Source organism: Macaca mulatta, chromosome 8 (assembly GCF_049350105.2).
Source record: "Macaca mulatta isolate MMU2019108-1 chromosome 8, T2T-MMU8v2.0, whole genome shotgun sequence".
In the NCBI taxonomy this organism is placed as follows: domain Eukaryota; kingdom Metazoa; phylum Chordata; class Mammalia; order Primates; family Cercopithecidae; genus Macaca; species Macaca mulatta.
Window position 1 is genome coordinate 68758995 of NC_133413.1, and position 20953 is coordinate 68779947.

Consider the following 20953-nt stretch of genomic DNA (forward strand, 5'->3'; position numbering starts at 1 on the left):
TGAAATGAAGTCTCAGGAAGGTGGGGTTCTTACCACTTACTTTGTCTACTGTTTGACAACATTTTTATTTCTATTACTTTTTGCCTGAAAATTGATAATCTTAAATAATCTGAGATAAAAAATGGCACATTCTAAAAGAAAAATATTTAAATGGGCAAGACTGAGGTTCAAATATCCCAAATAAATGCAGCATGAGTTTTTCCTTCTCAGTGTCCCTTCTCCATAGTGTCCTGTTTTATACCAAAACTTCCTTTGTTTTTACTTATTCATCAAACTTAAAAATTGATGTCCTTCCCATATCAGGCTGTAGAGTCCACAGAAACTTGTGTATTCAATCACCAGTCACACGGCTGGCTGCCAGCCACCATGCGTCTGCTATCACCAGAGCCTTGCGATCTCTGAAAACCATCAGGAATTATTTCTCTGCTCCTGAAAAGCCAAATGATGCAATTTTAATGATTTGTTCAAATACCTGCTCTGATCTAGAACTATATTCTGGTTAAAGGGATTCAGTATATTCTTTGACAGAGTAAACTTCAGAGTACTGACCAACCGTGCCTCCTTCCCCACTCCACATTCCCTTCCAGGTCCATCCTGGTAGATAGTAAATCATCCAGTGCAAATTGCATCCAAATAACATTTTTAAGGGAAAAAAATGAATATTATGAAAGCTTGCCTTGAATTGTAATAGAGTATCATCTATAATAAGAAAGTTTGGTAGTTGTTGCTTGTAATACAGTGTCTTTGTGACTTGAACCCGCTGGCGACATTCTCAGGTTTTAGACACCTTGTGTGGTGAAATGAACCTGGGAACAGTCGTTCTACTTCACATTCCACTTCCTTGATACAAACCACGCCTGTTCCCATTGCAGAAGATACGCACCAGTGGCGGAGAGTGCAGTTTCAGTGAGAGTGGTTTTGCTCTTTCCAGAAGTCCAGGCTCCTCTCTCGTTTCCCTCCCTCCCTCTGCCTGCTGTGCTCTTCTATGTGGATGAGCAGAAAAACCTTTCTGGGAATCAACAGTTAGGCTTGGACACTCATTTTGGGAAGGAGGGAAGGATAAATTGGTGTGGATCGATCTCTCTCTCTGTGTGTCTCTCTATCTCCTGAAATGCTCCCTAAATTGCCTTAGTCTTAAATAATTTCCAAGAAGGTTTTCTCTACTTTGAAAGCCTTGGGCACACATAAACATTGTCTAGAGTTCCTTTTTTGGGAGCCCCTTTGAGGTGTGTGTCATGGAAAGATGTAGAAAGTAGCTCTAAGTGATGTCAAATCCCTAGGGCTGGGTCTTAAAGACTTTCTAGTGTGGAGGAGGAACTTTTTAAAAAATTTAAATATGAATGTATCTGTGTACTGTGTAATGCACCGGCATTATGATATCCCAAAGGGACTTTTAATATACACCGAAGGGGCTTTTTATAACATAAACAAGTGTTATTTATGTTTTTGTAAAGTAACCAAAATATGTGCTTTTATCTTCTGATGTATCACATCTTAACGTTTTAAAAACTAGATTAAGAAGACTCTTTACATGTTTCTGTGACAAGAAAATAAAAAGAAATTTTTTGGACACTTTAAAATGTTGTTCTTTTTCCTCCTTAAAATTTTGTAACTCTTTACTGATGACGTTTCTGACCAAACAACAATAGGTCTATCAGCATAAGCATAAATATTATATTTTAAAATTAAAACATTTTCTGTTATAAGGGACACTTTCTAACATTTTCTCCTGAGGTCTAAATAGGAAAAATGGTCACTAGTTTCAAAATGAAGTCATTCCATGAAAAATATGATGTGCTGCAAAGTAACTGGGCTGAACAAGGTGTGGAAAATATTTGTGAAGAGGAAAGAGAAATGGGTAGTGCATGATATTGCATGTAAGAGTTTCCATGGTAATATCTATAGGTGGATTTGTGGCTGGTCACTTGGCATCTGTGATAATCCAAAAACCTGATAGATATTTGTCATTAGCAATTGATAAATATTTCAGGGTTGACCTGTTAAAGTTGCCTGGATTGGAAAAATATGTGAAAAGGTATTAGGCCTCTCATCTAAGTGTAGTTATTTTTCATTGTAGTATTCTATGGTCATGGACACTCACCTTGTGCTAAGCTCTGTGCTAAGCTTTATCAAGAGAAAAAAGGCACAGTCCCTTCCTGTAAGAAGTGACTACTGAGGAAGAGAAGCAGCTAAATTAATAATAATAGGGGTACATGAGGCAGATAGAGATACATAGTTTGGTGATACCAAGGAGGGGCAACCAGTTTTTTAGAAAGGGGGTGAGGAGTGCCAGGGAGGGCTTCAGGAGAGGAGAGATGGTACCCAACCCATAACTATTTCCTGCCCATCTTGACATCACATTCACAACTCAGCATTAAGTTGAAGCTGGCCTAGCTTCATATTCTGTTTTTGTGTTTTTTATTGATTTCAATACATGTAAAGTATCATTTCTCTTCTACCTGCAAACTCTTCTCAGAATACACACTAGGTTGTTACATGGAAATATGTTCATAGATTTACATCCTGTGGGAATTGAAGTTTTCTTTAACGTATCCAGAATTTAGAAATGCATCTTAGATGAATCACCAAACACTTTGATTGCTATTGTACTCTTAAGTAATTTAGTGATTACTTTTGGAACTGTTTGCATTGGCAGGAATTGTCATTTACTCTTGGCTGCATGTAGACTCCTGAAAGTCATTTATCTTGTATGTGCTTATTAAAGACAAGCTTGTAAAATTTGAGACTGGATTATAACACTTGGATTTCACCTTGAAGGTGTTTGCTTTTCTTATACATTTAATTGGATTTAAATTTTAAATCTTGTCAAATTTGGAGGAGAAGTCCACTTTAGGGGTCACCTATTTGCAGAAGATCTTGCCACCAGTAAAATCTCTACATGGAAACAGATTTTGCATTTCTACTTCTATAGATCCTGCAGTCAGGAAATCCTCCTAATTCTGTCATGTGTTACCCTAGTCAGGCTTCCACACTTACTTTTTCAAACGCTGTAAAATGTGCAGGCTTTACTTTTTCCGCCCTCCAGACCCCACCCCACTGCCTGAGTTGGATGGTAGCCCCTTAGAGCCCCTCTCTAACCCAGCAGACCTCCAGGACAGGAAACAATTCTCCTGTGTTGCTCTCTTGTCTGTGGTTTGTTTTTTCCCTGTCTCCTTTGCTACCCCTCTTTAAGTAGCTATTCTCCAACGCTCTGGCTTTCATCAGCTTGCCTGTCCATGACACCGACTTTCCATTGGTGGGCCCATCCATTGCCACACAGTGTCCACCAATCCCCCACCCTCACAGCCACACCGACCTCCGGTGCCTTTGCACAGCGTGGAGAGTGGCGCTGCTGCTCCCCCTGCTGCCTGGAATGTGCTTCCCCAGAGAGCCCATGGCTTGTTCCCCCACTGCCTGAAGGATTTCGCTCTAATGGAGCCACCTCAGTGGGTCATTCTGAGATTGACTTTATTCTTTAGTATTTGTTTATTTCTTTAGTTTCCCCTTTCTGGAATGTAAACTCCATGAGGTCAGAGGTTTTTTGTCTTAACCCCCAGAGCCTTGAACAGTACTTGGTCCGTAGAAAGTGTTCAGTCAGTACCTGTTGAATGAATGAGAGAATTAATGATTCCTGGCATGGGGGTGCTACAGTGCAGATGAAGGGTGCTCCTGAGGCAATCAAGAGCTCTGCCCCAGCCAGCTGAGTGGTGCTGTGGAGCCTCTCACTTTGAATGGGCCTCAGTTTCCAGTTCTGTAGATGGGGCTATAGAACCAGAGGCTCTGAGGCCCCTTAAAACTCTAACACTTTTTCATAGCCCTGGAAATAAGTTATGATGTCACATAAAACGTTATTTATGCGACTCGTCACAACTTGATGTTATATTCTTCTTTCTACGTAATTGCTATCCATGGTTAAATGTCTCTTTTAAAAAAGAAACAATAGTTGAAGTGAACAAAACAGTTTCCAAATGAAGTAGTAAAAACTAATGCATTTTGGTGTACTGACATGTGTGCTATCTTTTTTTAAATATATTGATCAGTTTCTATTTTTATTATTTTTTGAGACAGAGTCTCGCTCTGTCATCCAGGCTGTAGTACAGTGACACGATCTCAGCTCACGGAAACCCGCACCTCCCAGGTTCAAGCGATTCTTGTGCCTCAGCCTCCCGAGTAGCACCACCACACCAAACTAATTTTTGTGGGGTTTTTTTGTTTGTTTGTTTTGTTTTTTTGTGGTTTGATTGTAGACATAGGTTTTCACCATGTTGGGCAGGCTGGTCTCCAACTGCTGGCTTCAAGTGATCTGCCTCCCTCGGCCTCCCAAAGTGCTGGGATTATAGGTGTGAGCCATTGCACCCAGCCTGTATTGACCAATTTTTAAAAGAATTACCATTCTCTGTTGCTAAGTGTATTTAATAGCCTGCCTATTTTTATCAAATAAAAAGGCAAAAGCAATCTTTTCTTCCTTTGATTTTTTTTTTTAGCAATTTCCTGCTGCAGAGAGCATTTTAAGAAAGGACAGCATTCCTGTGACCTCTGCCTACCATCCATAAAATACTCATTCCCCTCTCAGGTAAGCATATTGCTTTGCTTTGATCCATTCTGAGAAGGAGGTATTGATTCTCTGTGAAAACCTGTGTCATTATTGCACTAAGACAAAATAGCTGAGGTTTCAGATATTTTACTGTCTGGCAAAAATAAATAAATAAAATGAAATGAAATGAAATAAAATAAAATAAAATACCCACCTTTTGAGGTCTTCTCCAGGACCAAAGTATCAGTGATGGCCATTTGCCGTTCCAAGGGGTTTCATGATACACCTTCTGCATATCTGCTAGTTGTTAGTTTGTTAAATGCTGTGTGCTGTTTATCAGGTAATCTCCCAAGAATTTAGAAGTCCTCTGTGTTTTAAAAAAAAAAATTATTTTTTTTCAGAGATGGGTTTTTGCCCTGTTGCCCAGACTGGAGGGCAATGGTGTGTTGCTCATTGCAGCCTTGAACTCCTGGGGTCAAGTGATCCTGCTGCCTCCGCCTCCTGAGTAATTAAGCCTATGAATGTGCACCACCATGCCTGGCTAATTTTTAAAAAATTTTTCATAGAGATGGGGTCTCACTATGTTGCCCAGGCTGATATTAACTCCTGGCTTCAAGCAGTCCTTCCGCCTCGCCCTTGCAAAGTGTTGGGTTTACAGGCATGAGCCACCTGGCCTGGCCAGAAGTTACCTCTTTGTGCTTGGGGAGTGAGATGGTGGTGCAGGGTCAGCAGCAGGGGCACTGGGAGTGGGTGACCAGGAGAGAGCTTTGCAGGCTGGCTTCTTAAGGGAGGCAGGGTCGAGAGAGCAGAACTTAAATTCCAGTCCAGGAACTGAGACTGAGCGGGTGGAGCGTCTTTGGAGGATGGCCGGCCAGCAGGCCTGGGAATGGCAGGGTGCTTTTCCCCACATCCCCACTGCTCCCGGGAATCCTTTCTGGTCCCCACAGCTGATGGAGAGCCTGGGAACATTTTTTCCAGGTCTCTTCCTACAGTCAGACGATCTTCCAGGAAGGAGCTAAGGAAGTGGAAGAACGGTGGTCAAAGTACAGATGGTTCCCTCTTTTATGGAGGGACTGAGAGCTCAATAACACCAAATGAGGAGGTTAGAAATGTTTAGGAAAATGAAGACAGCTCTCCAGTTCCCTCATTTCCACCACAAGTTGAAAAGTGTAAAGAGCAACCCTCAGGAGAACAGAGCCTCAGCCTCAGTGCCCACATTCTGAGTGGCCCCATGCTTGGATTTGATTGACAGCCTTCCTCCAGCTTCCTGTCCCGCATCCATTTGTAACGTACCCTTGCTTATATAGTAAGCCATGTATTTTGTAATTTATTATTATCGCATTATGCAGGATGTTGTGAGGTGATGCGATCGCTTTTCTAGAACCTAAGAATCTAACTTGGGCTGACAAATAAGAATCAGCCTGTGCCGGGCAGAATTGTGCAATCTGTAGAAACAGGAATTAAAGAGAAAGCCAACAACACCCCTCAGTGCTCTACTCTGAAGTCTCTCACTCTTATCGCCATCTTACTTATCTTCTTATCTCAGATATAAGAAGCTCTGATACGAAAGCCTGGGGCTCCTGTTGACTGGAAGGAGCTTTGCATCTGCCATCGCCAGCACTTGTGGAGCTGAGGTTGAGGTTGTAAAACTGCACCCGAGTGCCAGTGTACTTAGTGGGGAATGCCTTCCAACAGTCCCATGTTCTTCATTCTGCACCATTCTAGGGAGCTCATCCATCCTGATTTGCCCATGACTGAGGGATTTCCTGGGACATGGGACTTGGCAGTGCTAGAACTGGGAAGTCAAAGCAAGCCAGGACATGTTGTTCCCTCTTGTGATCCCACCACCCCTCCTCTCTCTCGTACATGGCTGTGTGATGTTCTGCTCACCAGGATGGTTGCCCACAGCAGTTGTTCGCAGCCCTGGTGGCCAGGGAAGAACTACAGAGTTTAGTAGGCCTGGCCATTACCTCAGCTCGTCTGCTTAGTAACCAGCTGGGTGGACTGGGATGGTTTTCTTTATTTCTGCGAGCCTCAGTTTCTCATATGCCAAGTAAGAAGAACAGCAAGGCAGTGGGGTTGTAGGGAAAGTAACAAGACAGAGCAATGGAGATGCCTGATATAGCCTAGGTACACAACAAGGGGCGGGTCCCTACCGGCATCAAGGCAAACCATCCAAAGCAGGCAGACAGTTACCTTCACAGGCATAAGTAACTGGCTTGAGCTTTATCAATACTATTATTTACCTAGATCAGGAAGGTTAGAAAGAGCTTAGCCATGTGACTCACCAACACAGTGTCAGCTGGGTTGCAGGCATAAATCCTAGCCCCGATACCTAAGATACCTAATTCTTAAATAACCTTAAGTCAATGTGTACAAGTTACTTCGAGTTGTTTTTATACCAGTTTTCCGATGTAGATTGAAACATTTTTTAAAGTGCTGTAAAGAATGCTGTGAAAAGCATAATTTGTTTCTTATCTGTATCCAAATGTTTTTAACTTTCAGGTTATTATTGCATTTAAAGTTTATTAAAACATTTTTCTTTCCTAGATTCTTAAATTACAGATAAGCAGCCTTATGAATTCATATGCATTATTAACGCCATTAAATGTTCACTGCTCTCAATATATGAGTTTAAGATTACTTTGTTTTTAGAGAACACACTGGGACTTTTTAAAAGTGGCTCCTTGTTTAAGGAAACTAAAAGGCAAATGAAGTCATGAAATAAAATGATATTGTAATGTTCTTTTGGTCAAACCTTTTTGAGTTTTTTCATCCTGGAACATGAAATGTCCTGAGTAGTGTATATATGTAAGTCATTTTTAAAGGAATACACAAACACCCATATCTGTGCATTATGCATGTAATTACAATTTCAGGAAATAAGCTTGAAGGCTTCCTTTGTTTTTTGTTTCTTGTTATCTTATTCAAACTTAAGTAATTGATAAAATCCATTTCTCCTTGAAGGTTTCCTTTTTCAAAACTTCTCTTCAGATTTTTGCCTTTTTAATATGGTGCATGCTAGATATTTGAGAAATTGCTCGGAACAACAGCCCTCGCACATTTATTTTGTATGTTAAATGGGCCTGACCAAAAATGCTTGCTGGTTTTCCCCAGACACCTTTTTTTCCAACTCGGTGTTTCCTAAAGCTGGTCCTCCAGAATGAGAGGTTTGTACCTCGTCAATGACTCATCACCCTCTCATGCCAGCACCCCTGACTTGTGCCTCTCTCCAGATCAGCTGTTTCCCAAGAGAATGACTCAAGATCAGATTCCAGCAGTACAGTCAGGTGTGGCTCCTCTGAGGCCATCTCAGCTGACCTTGAGCAAGGTCTCCTCAGGAATCAGGAGAGTTGGCATAACAGTGAGACCCACTGTGCCAGGAGCCAGGCTTGCTTGCTGCTTTTTTAAAAAGAGGAAGAGGAAAGGGCATTCTCTGGGGAGAAAAAGCAGGGATTTTACATGTTTTCTTTTACTTAGTCATAAAAATTGTATACGCTTCTCTAAGGATAGATATAGGGATAGTCCCCCTCATACTCAGAAGTAGAATTCTATATTTGAGGATTTAACGCACATTTATTGTGAACTTCAAAAAATTATTGATTGGAATTTAAATTGTCAAATTACAGTAGGGTGTTGGTCGCTTACGCTTGTAATCCCAACACTTTAGGAGGCTGAGTTGGAAAGATGGCTTCAGACCAGGAGGTCAAGACCAGCCTGAGCAACATAGTGAGACCCTGTCTCTACAAAAAAAATTTTTTTTAATTAGCCAGGTATTGTGGCATGCACTTGTAGTTCCAGCTGTATAGGAGGCTGAGGTGGGAGGGTTGCTTGATCCCAGGAGTTTGAGGCTGCAGTGAGCTGTGATCATGCCACTGCACTCCAGCCTAAGTGACAGAGCCAAGACCCTATTAAAAAAAAAAAAATTGAGTAATTTTGACATATTTAAATTTTTTTAATCAAATGAAAGACAAATTCTGTATTACTACCTGCATAGTTGTTTATTAATGGCTGTTATAATAGAAATTGTGTCATCGTAAATGTAGTCACTGGTTTTCTTACAAAGATCAGCAGAGAGGAAGGATGGGCTGCAGTTATGCCCATGGACTATAGAAGGACTGCCCTGTGGTCCTGTGCTGGAGACATTTTGTGCAGTCTTTACTTGCCCTTCAGAGAAGCATTAGAATCTTCAATATGTAGATATGGGATATGTGTAATACGGGAATCAGAGGCTAAACTTCAGACCAAAGGGCAGCCATGTGGTTAGACATACACTGGGTATAAAGCCCAAGTCTACCCAAGGCTCTTCTATCAAACCCCTATCCAGACCTTGCACACCAGTTAATTTCTTTACAATATCAGGGTCATACATGCAACAGGAAAGCCAGTTGAGGGAAGTCGGACAACAGGGAAGGTAGAATGGAAAGGTTACAAGGAAACATCAATGTCTAGTGGAATATTAGAATGATCTGTAGAAACCATGAAAATCTTCAATCAATTAGAGTAGGAAAGAGACCAAAAAGGTCGTACGAAGAGGGAAAGAGACTGTTAGGAGGACGCAGGTGAAAGAGAGGAGATTTAAACAGTGATTGCAGTTGTGCCAGGAGAAAACCTAGACTTTGCAGACCTTCTCACTTTCTTTTCACCCTGTAAACCATGTGCTACCATCTGTAGGCGTGGATGGAGAACGCAGTCATGCATTCTGAGTACTCAGAGAAGTTCAGAGAGATGTGATGCTTGCCAGGACCCGGTGTTTAGTGAGCACTGGAGTAGCTTCTCCACACGGGTCTCCCTCTTCCATAGCATAGGATAAAAGAATGCTAAATATTCAAATCTGGTGTCATGTCTGTGTGTCTGTGTTCAGAGATGCAACCAAAAACCTAAATATATTGCTAATCGGCATTTCTTCTGGAAATTCCTTCTATTCACCAGGGGAGCAATGCTGCCCTCTCCTTGCATGGTCTTTAGACAGAGCTTCACAGAGCACTGGCCCTTCATGCTCCTGAAATACTTACGTTTTGCCTTTACTTGAGTCCTACAGGTCCAGTTCTCTATGATACATTTAAAATCAAGCTCCACATCACCCTTGGTCAAAAAGAGACAGCTTTCACTCACCATGACAGTCAGTGGAGACCCTTCCTCTGGAAAGAAGGCTCCCAAGTGACTGTCCCTTACTATGCCTGCCTGTTCAGGTGTTGAGCCCTGCTGACTCCTCCTGGAGGGCTCATGCCCCAGCACAGCCCTCTTCATCACCAGACAATCCCATTACTGACTTAGCCATATGCTGGTCACCTGCCTCTAGTTTCTGCTCCCACACCAGTCCATGTAGGAGGCAGAAAATTTTTTTTCTCATTTTTATTTCTTGAAACACAGTCTGGCTGTGTTGCCCACGCTGAAGTGCAGTGGCGCAGTCTCAGCTTACTCCAACCTCTGCCTCCCAGTTTCAAGCAATTCTTCTGCCTCAGCCTCCCAAGCAGCTAGGATTGCAGGCGTGTGCTACCACACCCGCTAATTTTTATAGTTTTGGTAAAGACGGGGCTTCGCCATATCAGATAGGCTGGTCTCAAACTCCTGACCTCAAGTGATCTGCCTGCCTCAGCCTCTCAAATGGCTGGGATTATAGGCGTGAGCCACCACACCTGGCCAGAAAATTCTTTTACAAACAGTTTTCATCCTGTTACTTCCCTGCTCTGAAACCTACTTTCTCCCAGTTACCTGTCTACCAAATTTAAATTCCAAAGCCACCTCTCATCTGGGCTCTTCTGCTTACTCAAAGTCAGTGTCTGTTATTCTACTCATATTGCTACACACCTGGCTCCTCAGAGCTTATGGGCTGCTGCTTGCCCGAAATGCCTTATCAGTTCCACTCTCTTAATGCCCAAGAGTTCCTTTAATGCCCATTTCAAAAGTTACTTTTTCCTTTAGAAGCAACGGGTTTTTGGGTGTGGGGGGGAATCTAAGAATTTTTGAAATTTATTCTTTCAACAAATTCATAATCCATGCAACAAATTTCTTCACAATTTAATGTATACCATGTACATATATTTAAGTAGTCTTGGAATTATTCTTTGCTGTCTCTGAGGGTTTATGTGTTATCTCTTAATTTGTATGATCAATTTATTTAAAAATTTTACCTTCATCAAAGAACCTAGACTCTCAGATGCTCGAGGGGATGAATAAATAAGCCTTGCCCTCCCAACTCTTCTGTACAGGGAGCTGCGAGCACATGGGCTAGGGTTGAAATCCTAGAGGAGATCGTAGATGGCTCTGCAGCGTCAGTGCTATTCTATGGACTGATTCACTTCCTGAAGAGGAATCAAGTGATTTATCCACCTGGGAAGCCTTTGTGAAAATAAAAATTTTCATCAACAACACAGAATGGAAAGCTATTGTCAGTTCTTAACTGCCCATAGTAGAGTGACGTCTTAGTGGGCATGTAGAGACAAACCATCTGGGGAAAAATAACCGCATCAGCAGGAAGGAAGAGGAACTCGGTCTAAACTGTGAAGAACCAGTTCAGATTCTCCCTCCCATGTGGGCTTCTTATCCTTAAATCGCCATTTATTCATCATTTACATTCTGTGTCCTCAGAGTTCCTTATGACTGTGAGCACCTAGTCATGTACATTCTTTAGTCTGTGAGTACATTAAAGGCACTTGTAAAATTCTGATTTAAGTTATAGTAAAATTTTTCTACCTCACTCTAGTAGACTATAAGCAAGTTGGGGGTAAGAATTATGTTTTAACTCTGAATCTGTAGAATCGAGCACAGAATCTAGCAAACTGCAGAGGATAAAGAAATGTTTGTGGGGCTGGGCACAGTGGCTCATACCTGTAATCCCAGTGCTGTGGGAGGCTGAGGTGGGAGGATCATTTGAGCCCAGGAGGGCAAGATTAGCGTGGGCAACACATCTCCTCACTGGTAGATGTGAGACCCCCATCTCTGTTTTGTTTTTGTTTGTTTGTTTGTTTGTTTGTTTTTATCATGGTGGCACACACCTGTGGTCCCAGCTACTTGGGAGGCTGAGGCAAGAGGACCACTTGAGCCTAGGAGTTTGTGGCTTTGTTGAGCTGTGATCATGCCACTGTGCTCCAGCCTGAGTGACACAGAACAAGATCCTGTCTCTTAAAAAAAAAATTTAAGGAAATGTTTATGGAATTTAATAGACTGAAGTTTTTTGTGCATATGAAGGGAAGTCACTGTACATTGCTCATCTGTCTTTTTGGTCACTGCCTCTCACAAGCTCCATCTTCAGATATAAGACAGAGCAGCACAAGGCTTAGCAGGGCCGGAAGCATTATTTCACTGAAAGAGGGGGAGACACAGTCTATTGCTGGAGAAAGAAAGGCAAAAATGAAGTCAGAAACAAGAGAGGGGAGAAGAAACAGAAGAAATTGGGTTATTTATGGTTAGATGTAGTTGAACATTATGGTACAGAATTGTAAGAACTTGGGTGAAACTTTAAACTAGTCAAAGTAAGGAATAATCAAGGCATAATTAGCTTTGTTCAAAGGCTGCTTGAATTTGGTGTCCTCAACTGCTTTTGAAATAGGGTTTTGTCTCCAGAATTCAGATTACATAGTTTATTTATTCATTTTTTAAATTTTGCTCAAATCGATTGTTCCCTATGGACTCACAGATTCAATATTCAGAGATTCAATTATTTGGGATTGTCTCCACGTTCACTAATTGTATTAATTCCGCTATTTCGGGGAAGTGGCACCTTAAAAGCCCACACTCCAGGGCCCATGAAGAATACAGAGTGCAGGCCACTCCTGCCATCCACGCCTCCCCCGGCTTCATGTTCCCTGTGTTAATCTTCTTGTCATTTGCTGTTCCATTAAAATGACGGATCCAGTGTCTAGTTTGCTCAGGGGTGAAATGGGGATGAAGAACCTTTCCCACCTTGAGACTCTGACATTCTTGTACAGGGTTAAAAACTATATTTGAAAATTCATCCTAAGAAGAATGGTAGCTAGTAGTGCTCGAGTTGGAAGTAAAGAAAATCTGAGGAGATCCAAGAAAATGATGAATTTTACGCAGAGCCAAAGCTCTGGGTACGTAGAAGAGTATGGCTAACTCCTGGGTGGTCCGGATCAATGGCATATGAGAGAATCCACCACGGAACTGTTTGTATTTGAATCTTTGGTTCAAACTAGTTCGCCATATTAGTGGTCTGTCCTGTGTATCCTCAGAAGTTACAAGGCTGTCTTTCCTGAGGTCAGCGGGCTCCTGAAGTGTGCTCGTGACCAAGACCTTGCTGGCTGCCATCTGAATCATATATAGTGGATGAAAAAAAGGAGTCAGCAGAAGGCATGGATGGTGTGCACCTCGCTAAAGAGAAGATGAACTATAATATTTTCAAGCATCATTCTAGTGACAGTTGGCCTATAAGTAGTGTTTCTGATTTTAATTTCATTTCTAATTTATGTGGTTCTATAAGATTCTCTGTGTTTTCCATCCTTCCAGCAGTAGACTTGAATCTCCATTTTTCCTTTTTTTTTTTTTTTTTTTGAGATGGAGTCTTGCTCTGTCTCCAGGCTGGAGTGCAGTGGTGCAATATCTGCTCATTGCCACCTCCGCCTCCCCGGTTCAAGCGATTCTCCTGCCTCAGCCTGCCAAGTAGCTGGGACTACAGGCACTCGCCACCGTGCCCAGCTAATTTTTGTATTTTTAGTAGAGACAAGGTTTCACCATGTTGGCCAGAATGGTCTCGACCTGTTGACCTTGTGATTCTCCGGCCTCAGTCTCCCAAAGTGCTGGGATTATAGGCATGAGCCACCATGCCTGGCAAAATCTCCATTTTTTAAACATGATTTTTCACTGGAAAACTTACCATCATGTATACCTTAAACTCTCCATCCCCAGATAGAATGGATTGTGAAGCTTCACTCTTTACCTGTTCGTGAGGATTATATCCCTAGAGGCTGCTGTCAGGTGCCAGCAGGGATTTTATGGATCACTACCAAGAAAATGATGGTAAATGTCCCCACCGAGTGGCACTGGATTCTAAGCATAGTATAAGGAGTAGATTTCACCCTGCACCTGCCAGGACTTTCCCTCTGGACACTGTTTTACAGGGGGTGTTAGAGTGGCTACCCCGCAGGATGCTAGGGCAGTCAGAAAGGGATTGACGCATCACACTCTGAACCTGGCAGTTGGCATCAAAAACAGGAGAAAAAGCAGCCTTCATTTTCATTTACTCTCCTAGTTGTATTTGTAGTTCAACATTTCATGCTGTATTGGTAAAGGGAAAAAATTACTTTTTGTGGAGGTCATGCCCCCTTTCTTTAATCAACTGAAAAGTCTTGTAAAGCTGATACACTTTTAGCCAGGCATGGTGGCTCACACCTATAATCCCAGCCCTCCTGGAGTCCAGGGCAGGCAGGTTACTTGAGGTCAGGAGTTCAAGACTAGCCTGACCAGTATGGTGAAACCCCATCTGTACTAAAAATACAAAAATTAGCCAGATGTGGTGGTGGGTGCCTGTAATCCCAGCCACTTAGGAGGCTGAGGCAGGAGAATCACTTGAACCCAGATGATGGAAGTTACAGTGAGCTGAGATCACACCACTGCGCTCCAGCCTGGGTGACAGAACGAGATTCTATCTCAAGAAAACAAACAAACAGAAAGTTGATACACTTCTAGATTTAAGATTTTGACCATTGGCCTATGAGCCAGAGAGATGTTTGTGTTGAACTTGGGCTTAAAAAAGTTTCACATTCGTTTTTAGAGTATAAGGAACTCTCGAATACTTCTGACACACTGATTTATGAAGCACTTTAAGATCGTGTTCACTTTCTTCTCCACCAGATATCTGTTTTCTGTACTTTGAACCCTCCACAGATGTCCCTGTTATAAAGTGTGCTGCATTCTGCTTTTTGCAGGGTGGCTTATTCTCCACTGCAGTTCTTGGGCACTGGCCATTTGCACACGGAGCTCTAGCCTTTAGGGACCAGTGCCGAATTAAAAAATCAATGGAATTAATATAAACCTGAGTAAATTATCAATGGGAAAGTATGATTTAGCTTACAAAATTAATTTGTAACTTTCCAAAATGTTTTCAGTTTGGTGAAGCCAACTTCCCCAGAAGTAAAACTCCTTAAGGCCTCAACTCAATATCTGATACCTGGTTCTCGCTTTACTGGCTTATAGGAGGGGCCCAATCAGTGTTGCTAAACTGAAATTAATGCTGTGTTCATCACCTGTGTACAGTGGTCATATTCATAACCGAATCTGCAGCTCTTCTAAGGTAGTCTCCAAGAGTGTTAAGCCAAAGTAAATTGCCTCATTCGGAGCCTTTCAGAGCACCTCTCTCTTATTTTAAGCTAAGCATTAGATTAATATGCCAAGTATAATAAGGAAAAATTATATGAATACATGACTTTAAGTCTACTATTAAGAAACAGGAAATTAAGAGATCACTTGAAGACATTTTACGTCAAATCTGCAACATTTTTTAATTTCTTATTATATTTTAGTAATAAAACTTCATGTTATACATGTTTGCAGTATCTTATTAATTTTAAATTCCACTATGTTTAAAACCATTTTATGATTATTAGATCTTTTCATCCAGTCAGTATCTTATTTTTCACACGATTGAAACCTAGCTTTGAAGTGCTATCTGAAGTGTTCTTATGTCTCATACTGAGAATTCACCTCTTTATTGGCACTTAGCTTTACCCATAAGTAGGACCACTGTACACTTCTTAGGACATTCCACAGGGGGTGCTACTTCTGTTGTAAATTTGTGCAATATTGCTCTGATATGTAAAATACTTTACAAACTGCCACCTTGCAAAGTTCCCAGTCCCCACTTGTCAGTGATGGATGGTGATGCTTTAAGGGTTCATTTCAATAGCGGTATATTTTCCAGTAAAGACAAAGGAACGTTAATGGACTAATAGCTGCATACTGTCATGACTAACTGACGTGGTATTGCACAAGTTGAAGACAGTGGAGCTGGCATTTTGCTTGGCATTCACTGGGCACTTCAGCCCTTTAGTGCATCATCTCCCTTCATTCTCACAGCAGGTAGTTGATGGAACACATAGCATGTGATCATGGGGTTAGATTTGAGCTCACACCACACCGTCTGGTTGCAGATCTGTCCCTCTACACTATCTTGCCAAGTGTCCAGTGTGCTTTAGGTGTCAGGTGCTTCACAGACTATGGAGGTAAATATTTTCCTACTATTTAGAAGCCATGTTTTTTCAGCACATAAGATTTTCTGAAGGTTTCTCTGAGCAAAAGAACTTGCTGCAGATGCCAACCAAGAATTCCTCCTCAGGGGTGCTTATCATATAGTAGTGCCAAAGAAACCAGCGCTGTGCGTTACCTTCTGCCTTATCTAGAACCCTAGAGAGGTCTCCTATCTATCTGTGACTTAGATCTCTGGGCTTCACTTCCAGTTGTCTGATTTAAGGCTTCTGTTAGAGCAGCAGCTGTAGCAATTTGCTTTTTGAATAGGCTTATACGTTTTACAAGCACTTTCACTTCAGCGGCCTAGAGGGCTGGAGTAAGCTGTTATATCAGCTTCATAGATGAGGCAACAGAAACATCAGAGAAAAACGACCTCTCAAAGCTACATGGGTCATAACTGGAAAAGCCAGGATACAAGCTCCTCTGCCTCTTTCGCCATCACAACTCCAAAACTTGACCTCTCTCTGGGGCCATCTCCTCATTGGCTCATCGGCAGAATGAATGAATTGAACTCCGGCAGTGATTTTCAAACCTTGTTCCCTGGAGTATTAGGGGTTTCAAGGCTGATGGGGATTGAGATTTGGGGCTCTCCTTTAGCCAAAACCACTCTGCATTCATCTACCTTGCATACCAGTGTTCCACATTGTCTTTAAAGAGAGCTTCTGTGGTAAGAAAATACTTTGAAGATTACTGATCCTCAAAGGTTTTATTATATTTTAAATTTTAACCTTTAGGGGCCAGTGCCCCGTTTAAAAATCAGTGGAATTAGGCCGGGCGCGGTGGCTCAAGCCTGTAATCCCAGCACTTTGGGAGGCCGAGGCGGGTGGATCACGAGGTCAGGAGATCAAGACTATCCTGGCTAACATGGTGAAACCCCGTCTCTACTAAAAATACAAAAAACTAGCCAGGCGTGGTGGCGGGCGCCTGTAGTCTCAGCTACTTGGGAGGCTGAGGCGGGAGAATGGCGTGAACCCGGGAGGCGGAGCTTGCAGTGAGCCGAGATCACGCCACTGCACTCCAGCCTGGGAGACACAGCGAGACTCCGTCTCAAAAAAAAAAAAAAAAAAATCAATGGAATTAATATAAACATGAGTAAATTGTCAATGGGAAAGTAGACTGGACTTACAAAATTAATTTGTATCTTTCAAAAATGTTATCTGTTGGGTGAATCCAAGAGGCTTCCCCAGAAGTAAAACTCCTAGGACCTCAACTCAATACCGGATACCTGGTTCCCACTTGACTGGCTTATAAGAGGGGCCAAATAAATGTTGCTAAAATGAAATTAAAAGAAAAAAATTTATTTTGATACTTGTTTTAAGTAATGCACAGACTATCAAAATGTATTTATTTTACACCTGTTGTAGTATGCTAGGATTATAAATATTCTACAATTAATTTTAAAGGACAATCACAATTTTAGTTTCTCCATTGAATCTTATTTTGCTTCATTCATACATATATTCAGTGAGTCTTCCCTCTTACCCGAGTCTCTCGATAAATGTCTCCATTATTTTACTGACTTGATGAATTCCCAGTTCCAAATGACGTTTCAAGTCATATATCTAGTTTAGAACTCATGCAGCAAAATAACATTTCTAGACAGAATTCTGAATTCAACGAAATGTGTCTCTTTCTCTCTATAATACATTGTGTTATCTTCATTCTTGGAAGAGATTTGAGTAAAGGGATTCTATATGCTTCCTTTAATGGGATGCTATGAATATGAAAACTCATTTAACAAACCAAATTATATTTCTCTCATTCCTCAAACTTTAGAAAGGTTTATGATTTCAATTGATAGCACACACTAGAATTTGTGTAGAAGTTACAAGGAAACGGAGCTGCCCTTGAGAGTTGCACCTTCATCCTGGGTTCAGCAGCATCCTTAGAGTGAAAAGAGGGTGGAGGAGTTCTAACTGCATTCCAAGACCAAGTGATATTTTGTCCAAAAACTATCAAGGACAGACTTCTCTGCTTTTAATACTAGCTTTTTGATCAGAGGGCTCATGGGGTGCAACATGCACACTAAGTTTGCTGCCTTGTAAACTTGAGCCCTTGTAAATCCGTGACATTTTTCCTTGTTACAACAGTTTTATATTCTCATGTATATAAATACTGCCTTTGACAGGATAAGGGACTAGTGCCATGAATATTCCTTTAGCTGTGGTAAAAACTCTGCAATAAAGCTTTGACGTTTTAAGATGACAATCAAATGGTCCAACAAAGGGCAGAAGAAGCTAAAGTAAAAACCTTCACAGATGAGTGATTTTATTTCACATCAACTCTGTGGTCTTACTGCTGCCTGTTGGAGGCATGTTTTTGCATCAGCCACATGAATTGGTGAACTTTAGTGTATATGGATCATGAAGTATTTCTTCACTTGAAGGTCATCTGTGGCTAAGCTGTAATTTCTGCAGTTCTGTGAAAATTAGCACTCTATCAACCTTGTCATTTGAATTGGGGACCTTTCTGTAGATGTTTGATGCTTCTATTTCACTGCTGCTTTCCCTCTGCTGGAGTGCTTAAAACATGGTGTCTGAGATCCACTCTAATCTAGTTTCGTGGTTTAGTTTACTTGTGGGTGCCTTAGTTTTGTGGGTTTTGCTTTCCACAAAAAGATGTGATAGAATCTGACCTCACAGGCATTACCTTCTATACCCAAGGACTTTTTCCCTCTCTTGTCACCCTTTCCCTGTTAGCAGACATCGTTTTACTTCGGCATTATTTGATTTGGTGTGATAAATGGATTAAGATCAAAATTAGCATCAAAATAATTATGGCAATTTGAAAAGACATTCATTGGGGGAACACTGTAAACACTCCAACTTCGTAATGATAGGATACAGAGATTTTGAGAAAAAGCTATTGTACAGAGGCACTGATGATAGGTTTTACTTCTGAGTTAGTTATTGTAAAAGCTCACATAGCTCTTATTTATTTTTGATCAGGAGATCATGTTTTAGAAGAAAGCATTACACGGAAGTAAAATGGCATCAAAACTATTGCTTACTTTGAAAACATTTTTGCCATTTGGCATTTTCTAGAAAATTGTATCCTTTATACATATGTAGTATGATTTCTGTCCTTCTCATACATTAGCAGACTTTCTATTAACTACAGTTGGCCCTTGACTAACACAGGTTTGAACTGCTCAGGTCCACTCATATTTTCTTCTGCCTCTGCCACCCCTGAGACAACAAGACCAACCTCTCTTCCTCTTCCTCCTCCTCCTCTTCCTCAGCCTACTCAGAGTAAGACAATGAGAATGAAGACCTTTATGATAATCCGCTTCCACTTAATGAATAGTAAATATATTTTCTCTGTTTTGTGGGGGTGAGCAGAGCAAAGTCTCTCTCTGTTGCCCAGGCTGGAGTGTGGTGGCGTGATCTCAGCTCACTGCAACCTCCACCTCCCAGGTTCAAGCAGTTCTCCTGCTGGAGCCTCCCAAGTAGCTGAGACTACAAGTGCACGCCTCCACGCCTGGCTAATTTTTCTGTATTTCTAGTAGTGACAGGGTTTCACCGTGTTGCCCAGGCTGGTCTCAAACTCCTAAGCTCAGGCAATTTGCCTGCCTCGGCCTCCCAAAGTGCTGGGATTCCAGGTTTAATGAGCCACTGCGCCCAGCCTGGGATTTTCTTAATAACATTTTCTTGTCTCTAGCTTATTTTCTGGTAAGACTAGAGTGTATCATACATCTAACATACAAAATTTGTGTTAATTGACTGTTTATGTTATCAGCAAGGCTTCCAGGCAACAGGAGGCTATTTGTAGTTAAAGTTTTAGGCAGTCAAAAGTTATACTCAGATTTTCAACTGCATGGGGTGGAGGGTCAGGGTCTTTCACCCCTGGCATTATTCAAGCGTCCATTGTAGTTTACTCATAATAGAGGCTAAGGTATCTGTACACACTTCAGATAATTCCTTTGAGCATATCAGTGGTTTCATCTCATTATTTATAAAGATTGACTTGAGATTTTCCCCAAAAGGCCTTTGAGCTCAGATTATATTGTGTTTTTTGTGGAAAACGAAAACCATAAACTTAAGGCACCCACAAGTAAATTACAATTTTTAATATGAGCAATACTAGTAACATTAATAGTAATAAATATAGCAGTTAACAGATATGAGTTGCTTGCTATGCACTTCACCCCCTTTTAAGCATTTACTTGGATTTCTCACTGAATTCCTACAACCCCTTGGTCCAGATGAGGCAGTGCATGGCAGGTGTAGCCATGCCTTTGCTCTTCTAAGCAAGGGCCCTTCTACTAAAGCATTCTCTTTAGTTAACCGAACAGTCTCTGTAGTGGGCCAAATGTTAATGCCTCTCCAAAAGTTGAACACTGTAAGACAAGATGAGGGCATTTTCATGCTCCTCTCTTCAGCTGGGATTGTTTGAAGCAAAGCAGAATGAAAACATGTCCCTTAAAGAAATAGGCTCAGTGAAGACTCCCTCATTCCAGGATGTGAGCGTGCCCGGTGTCAGGTTACCTAGCTTCCCTGTCTTTGTTTCCAGCTCCTCGGGGTAGCCTCTCCCTTACCCAAGCACAGGCAGATTCTGGTCATCACCAGGACGTTTATCACAGCTCAGGTGTCCTGCTTGTGCTCATCAAGGCTCTGCTGGACGGCAGGCGCTGCTTGCAGCAAAGCCCCACGAAGGGTTTTAGCTCAGCCCTCCTCTCTCTCAGGATTCCACGTCAGAATTTTATAATCACGTCGGCTGTAGCTCACAGCATAATGAGATCTGTGGATGACCTTATCACCACCAGGCTTCCATCAGAGCCCATGCCTGATGGTCACTGGCAGACTAAAGAAGAGAAAAAAATAAGCATAGGTAATTTTTACATATTCATGACAGATGCCCCCCATTCAGCATTCTCATAAAAATACGATCCTGCTGAAACTCATTTTTAATGGTGACCCTGAAAATCCAAAATGGGGATCTTGCTTCACCCCTCCATGTGGTCGCTGGGTTACAAGGAACATGTGAAATGATCCCTGCATGGCAGAGCAGCCTGTTACCATGGAGACAGCTTACTACTTTCCCAGCCCTCTGGCTAGTTCCAGGAATGTTAACTCCATACCAGTTTTAAAGAAATGGAAAGAAGTCTAAGGTTAATATCTAGCTTTTTAAAGGTTATAATTTAAAAAAAAAAAAAAGCACTCATATTAAGTTACAGACTCTTCTCATCTGGAAAGGATTACATTTAATATTATT

The 20953-nt window shown here is 41.6% G+C and overlaps 1 protein-coding gene across 3 annotated transcripts in view; it reads left to right on the top strand.

The window, feature by feature from the left end:
- FAM110B (family with sequence similarity 110 member B) overlaps positions 1–20953 on the top strand; it is a 152973-nt gene that overhangs the window by 76618 nt on the left and 55402 nt on the right. For 2 of the 3 annotated variants that reach the window (NM_001193942.2, XM_028852211.2), the window contains 1 exon segment: positions 4485–4573. The exons of the other annotated variant lie outside the window; for it this stretch is intronic. The gene's annotated coding sequence lies outside the window, so the exon portion shown is untranslated. 3 annotated transcript variants of the gene reach the window in all.